At 35.7% G+C, this 5462-nt stretch overlaps 1 protein-coding gene across 1 annotated transcript in view; it reads left to right on the top strand.

The window, feature by feature from the left end:
• The window catches only part of Acbd5 (acyl-CoA binding domain containing 5), a 71310-nt gene that overhangs the window by 19920 nt on the left and 45928 nt on the right, over window positions 1-5462 (top strand). The gene's annotated exons all lie outside the window — the stretch shown is intronic.

Genomic DNA, 5462 nt, shown 5'->3' with positions numbered 1-5462 from the left:
TTTATAAAAATAGAGCATATAGGGGCCAGGGAGAGGGCTCAGCAGAGTAGGCGTTTCCCTGGCAAGCGCAAAGGCCTGAGTTCAATCCCTAAACAAAAAAAAAAAAAAAAAAAAAGCATATAATATATGCTACTTTGGTCTTTTTTTTGAGACAGTGTCTCACTCTGTGATGTTGGGTAGCCTTGAACTCAACTTCTGTAGCCTAGGCCAACGTAGAATTTATGGCAGACCTCCTGCCTCAGCCTTCCAAGTGCTGGGACTCTAGGCATGTGTTACTACACCTGGCTAGTGTTTTGTGTGTGTGTGTGCTGAGGATTGAACATAGGGGTTTTGTACTCAGTTATATTGCCAGCTCAAAATATTTTATTTTAAGGGGCCGGGGAGATGGCTCAGTAGAATAAGTGCTTGCCTGGCAAGCTCAAGGGCCTGAGTTCAATCCCCGGTTCTGGAAAAAAAAAATTATTTTTTTGACATAGGTTGTCTAAGCAGGGCTCAACTTGAGACCTTCCTGCCTCAAGCTCCCTGAAAGCTAGGATTACAGTTGTGTGCCACCTGTATGTGTTCTTTTTCAGTTGCATTTTTTCTCATAGCAAATTATGGGATTTCTCATTTCAGTATTCATATATTTCTATAATATAATATAGAGCCGTACTTGCAAGTTAATTTGTTATATGTGTATATTGTAGTTATTTAATCATTCATTATAAAACAGTGTTTCAGGTTGTCACTTCTATTGAAAATATTGCAACTTAGAGTGCTTGCTAATGCAATTTGACTATTTTAAACATAGAAAAGATTATACACATACTAGAAAATACATGAAGATTTATCTTCAGATAAATTGATGAGTTTAGACTTATAGAGGAAGGACAACCCATGTGGGACTCCTGTGTCTCAGGAACTATTTCTGTTCCCCATTCTTTATTCCCTATTCCTATTTTCCAATAAGTTTTCATACTCTTAAAAAAAATACAGAGGTAGAAATTGAGAAATTACTTTATGTTAAACTAATTATTTTTCTACCAAAGTATATACTAGTAGGCTTTAGAAAAAGTTCCTTATATCCAATGGGAAATTGAAATTTTCCCAGGAGGAGTTGGATTTTTACTGAAGTAATTTTATTAACCAGAATTATGCTAAACAGTTTTGATTGTCACAGCTTTACTTTGGATAATAATATTCTGTGTTTTCACATATTTGTTTTTATATTGGATGGTTATTTTTGCTACACCTATGTAGCATGTTTGTTTAACTATTTTGGGCATTGTTATAAAACAACTAAATTTTTGTAGTTGTTTGAAAGTAGAGGAACAAAGCAATAAATATAACTACCATAACTTTTGTTTCTGATGTAGAAATAAATTATTTGAACCATTAATAAAATATAAGTTCACTACTAGTATTTTATGGTTAAGCTAATACATAACTTTGAATTATTGGTATATTCCCTCAGTGTTCTGAACTTAATGGATTTTTCCAATAGGTTCATTCCAGCCAACACATGAAATGATGCTCAAGTTCTATAGTTTCTATAAACAGGCAACTGAAGGACCCTGCAAACTTTCAAGACCTGGATTCTGGGATCCTATTGGAAGATATAAATGGTAATTTTATTTATAGAGCTAAGAAAGAATTTTAATGACATAATTATCATACAACTGTTACTTATGTGGTTGTATATTATTCTGTGCATAAAGTGTCCTGGGTACTGGATACAGTTTTTATTTATTTATTTTTTTTTTTTTTTGTGGTACCAGTAAAATTGAGCTTGGAACCTTGAGCATGCCAGGCAGGCACTTATGCTGCTGAGCTGTCTTCCTGGCCCTGGATACAGTTTTTAGCCTCAATTCTTTTTTTTCTCTTTCTCCTTTTTGCAGTACCAGGGATCAAACTTGGGACCTTGTGCTTGCCAGGCAGGTGCTTATGCCGCTGAGCTATATCCCTGGACTTTATCTACAACAGGTGGCCTTCATACAGTTTTATATAAATAGGAAAATCTTGAAGAAGACAGGAAAACAATAAAACCAAGAAGTATAGTACATAAAGATAAATCACTTTTCCCCCGCATCTTGTACAGCAATTAACCACTAAGAAGAACATATGCAGTGTATTATTTGTTGAAAAAAAAAAAAAGATAAAATTTTTCAGAAAAATTGCAAAAAAAAAAAAATAAAATAAAATAAAAAAAATCACTTTTCCTACCTGCAGTCAAACTCAGGACCTTGCACTTGCCAGACACACACTTATGCTGCTGAGCTATATCCCCAGCCCAAAACATACCTTTCTTTCTTTTTTTTTTTTAATGGTACTAGAAGTTAAACTTGGGACCTTGTGCTTGCTGGACAGGCACTTATGCTGCTGAGCTAACTCCCCAGCCCCAACACTTTTCTTTATGAGTCTGTCTTCTTTTTTTCTGAGACAGGGTCTCACTATGTAGTTCAGGCTGGCCCTGAATTCACAGTGTAGCCCTGGTTGGCTGTGAGCTCACGGCAATCCTCTTGCCTCAGCCTCTCAAGTGCTGGGATTATAGGCATGCAGCACCATTTTTGGCTTCTCTCTCTTTTTCTTTAATGCCCAGGGAAACTCCCAAACTAAGGAAAAGAGCAAACAGACTCCCCTACCTCTTTTAGCTGCCAAGGAAAATAGGACTTTTGCTTGTCAAGTGACATTGTTTCTTTGGCTTTAAGATAATGTGTAACTAGGAGTATGACTCAAGAACTGCCACATTAACTTTTCATCTGTGCTGTCATTTCTGATGTACTATACTTGAATAGGCATTTGATTTTTAATGTACTTAAAAGAATCATAAACTACCAAGATGTTTCTACTATTTTCCCAATTGACTAACATTTTATGTTCTTTTTTTTAATTCTTAAATGAATGCTATTGCAGACTTCAAATGTCAGACAAAAGCCCATTTAGACTACTTCTTCAACAAAGAATGATAGTTGATGAAACATTTTAAAAGTCACTGAGTGCTAAGTTTTCTTCAAGGTGATACATTTATTAGCGATTCTTAGTACCTATAACATAGCTCTTTTTTGAATTTCTTTTAAATTGATAATCATATTGTACCAGCTATTTATTATACTCTGCACAATTGAAAATCAGATATCTTTTTGTCATTATGTATATATTTTCATTTCCAGGGATGCTTGGAGTTCATTGGGTGATATGACTAAAGAAGAAGCCATGATTGCATATGTGGAAGAAATGAAAAAGGTTAGGAAAAGAATTCATAGCAGACATTAAAAATATTCAAAACAGCACTCATTTATTTATATTAGACAAATAGTTGCTTTCTTTTAGGAATTTGTAGAAATATAAATTATTAAATTTTTTTAGAGCTTTATTTAAGTATATCTTCAGATGAGTGTTTTTTCCTTAAGATATATTACATTGTATTTCTGTTAGTCAGCCTTTGTGACCAAATACCTGACAAATACAGCTACTGGAGGAAACATTTTGGCTTGCAGTTTCAGAGGTTTTTGTCCATGTTTGGCTGGCTTCTAGGCAGAAAAATGGTGGAAGGTTGTGGCATAGCAGTGCTACTTCCCTTCTGAAGGCATAAAGTACAGAATGACAGAAAAAGCCAAAGAGTAAGATGCCAGGGATAAGTTCCAGTCTCAATCACACCTTCATGACCCACTGCCTTCAACTATGTGCTACATCCTTTCTTTCTATCAGTGGATTAATCCCCATCTCCGAACACATGCGACTTTGAGCAACACCGTAGGCTTAGGCTCTAACAGTGGTGATAAGGTATTTTAGGGTCATCCCCCCCCTGCCACCCCATGTTCTCTGACATTATGTGGTTGACTATAGGAGGAAAGGAAGTATGGGAATAGAAATCTTTAAAAATATTACTCAAGAGTTGGAGAAATACTGGGACTGTCTTGAAAACATTTCTGCTGTGGAACACTTTATTAAGAGAAATAGTTAACAAGATTTCTCAACAAGATTCTTTTACAAGTTTTATGTCACAAATTAAGGTATTTCCTTCAAGCACACAGGAACAAACATATGTCTATGAATGCATAGATTTTTCAAAAGCAGAATAAGATAAGGATACTTTTAGGTTTCCTGCTAATCACTGAGGAGGGATATCCCTTGTTAAGTAGCTCTTTTAAGTTTATCGGAAGCATTGTTTTAAGGAACACAGTTATGAACAAATCCTGGATTTTAAAGATCTTCAAGCCTTTATAAAACACTATTTTTGTGGTAGACAGGGCTCATAATTTGTGAAATATTAAATAAATTATCTTTGACCATAAAAATCCATGTTAAAACTAGTTTTTGCCAGACTGCTTGACAGATTTAACTTTTGTAGCAATTTCTACTTGGTAGATTAAGACCAGTATTTTGTGTTGTTTTCTTTTTCAGTCTCTTCCATGCTGTTCAATATTGTGCCCTTTGTTACATTTTCACAATTTTATTTTGTGAACTTTGTAACAGAGGGCAGCATTTCTTTGGCTGTTAACCGCTATCAAGTAAAATGATAAGGGCTAGCCAAATAGATCAGTGGATTAAAACATCTGCTTAGGCTGATGCAGGGGCTAGGGATTTGATCCTTGGGCCTGCCGATCCCAGGCCTATCGTGCCAGTCCTGCACCCAAGGCAGCAATTGAGACTGGGCATGGTGGCGCATGCCTATGATCCCAGCACTTGGGAGGCTGTAAACAGAAGGATCACTATAAGTTTGACCTACTCAGTGAGACTCTGTACACCCTGTAGAACCTGTCCTAAAATTACAAATAAATAAATAAATAAATAAATAAAATGATCATAAGGGAGCCTTTCAGAAATGGATATTCTGAAGCCCTTTTGACTGCTGTTTAGTTTTCTGTTTTGTCTTATTTTTTGAGATGGGGGTCTCACTGTGCAGGTTAGGCTGGCCTTGAACTTGCTTATGTAGCCCAGGGTGGCCTCAAACTTGCAGTGACCCTCAACTCAGGAACTCGGCCTCCCAAGTGTTGGGATTACAGGCATACGCCCCTATGCCCAGCTGGTATTCTTTACCTTAATAAAATTGTTATAACCTTTAGGATACCCTATACATTGTAAAGTTGTGTTGCTATATTTTGTAAAGTTTAGCCATTTTTTGCATCCACTTTTATTAATGATGAAGCCATAGTTTAAAGTGAGGAGATGAAATAATGTATAATTTGCTATTTTTCCTAAAAACAAAAAACAAAAACTAAAACTAGCTGGGTATGGTGGCATATGCTCATAATCCCAGTACTCTGGAGGTGAGGTAGGAGGATCACTGTGAGTTTGAGGCTGGCCTTAACTACATAGTGAGTTCAAAGTCATCCTGAGCTATAGAGCAAAACTCTATCTCAAAAAACAAAGAAAAATTACAGATTTAAACTGGAGTGCAAAAATATCAAATCAGATTTATACTCTAAAGAGTAACTCTAAAGCAAAATAGCACAGTGAATTTTCAGCCTTTTTTTTTTTTT

This window comes from Octodon degus, unplaced genomic scaffold (genome assembly GCF_000260255.1).
Source record: "Octodon degus isolate 3935 unplaced genomic scaffold, OctDeg1.0 scaffold00145, whole genome shotgun sequence".
NCBI classification, from domain to species: domain Eukaryota; kingdom Metazoa; phylum Chordata; class Mammalia; order Rodentia; family Octodontidae; genus Octodon; species Octodon degus.
Note: the sequence above shows the minus strand (reverse complement) of the source record. Positions and strands in the feature narration are given on the sequence as shown.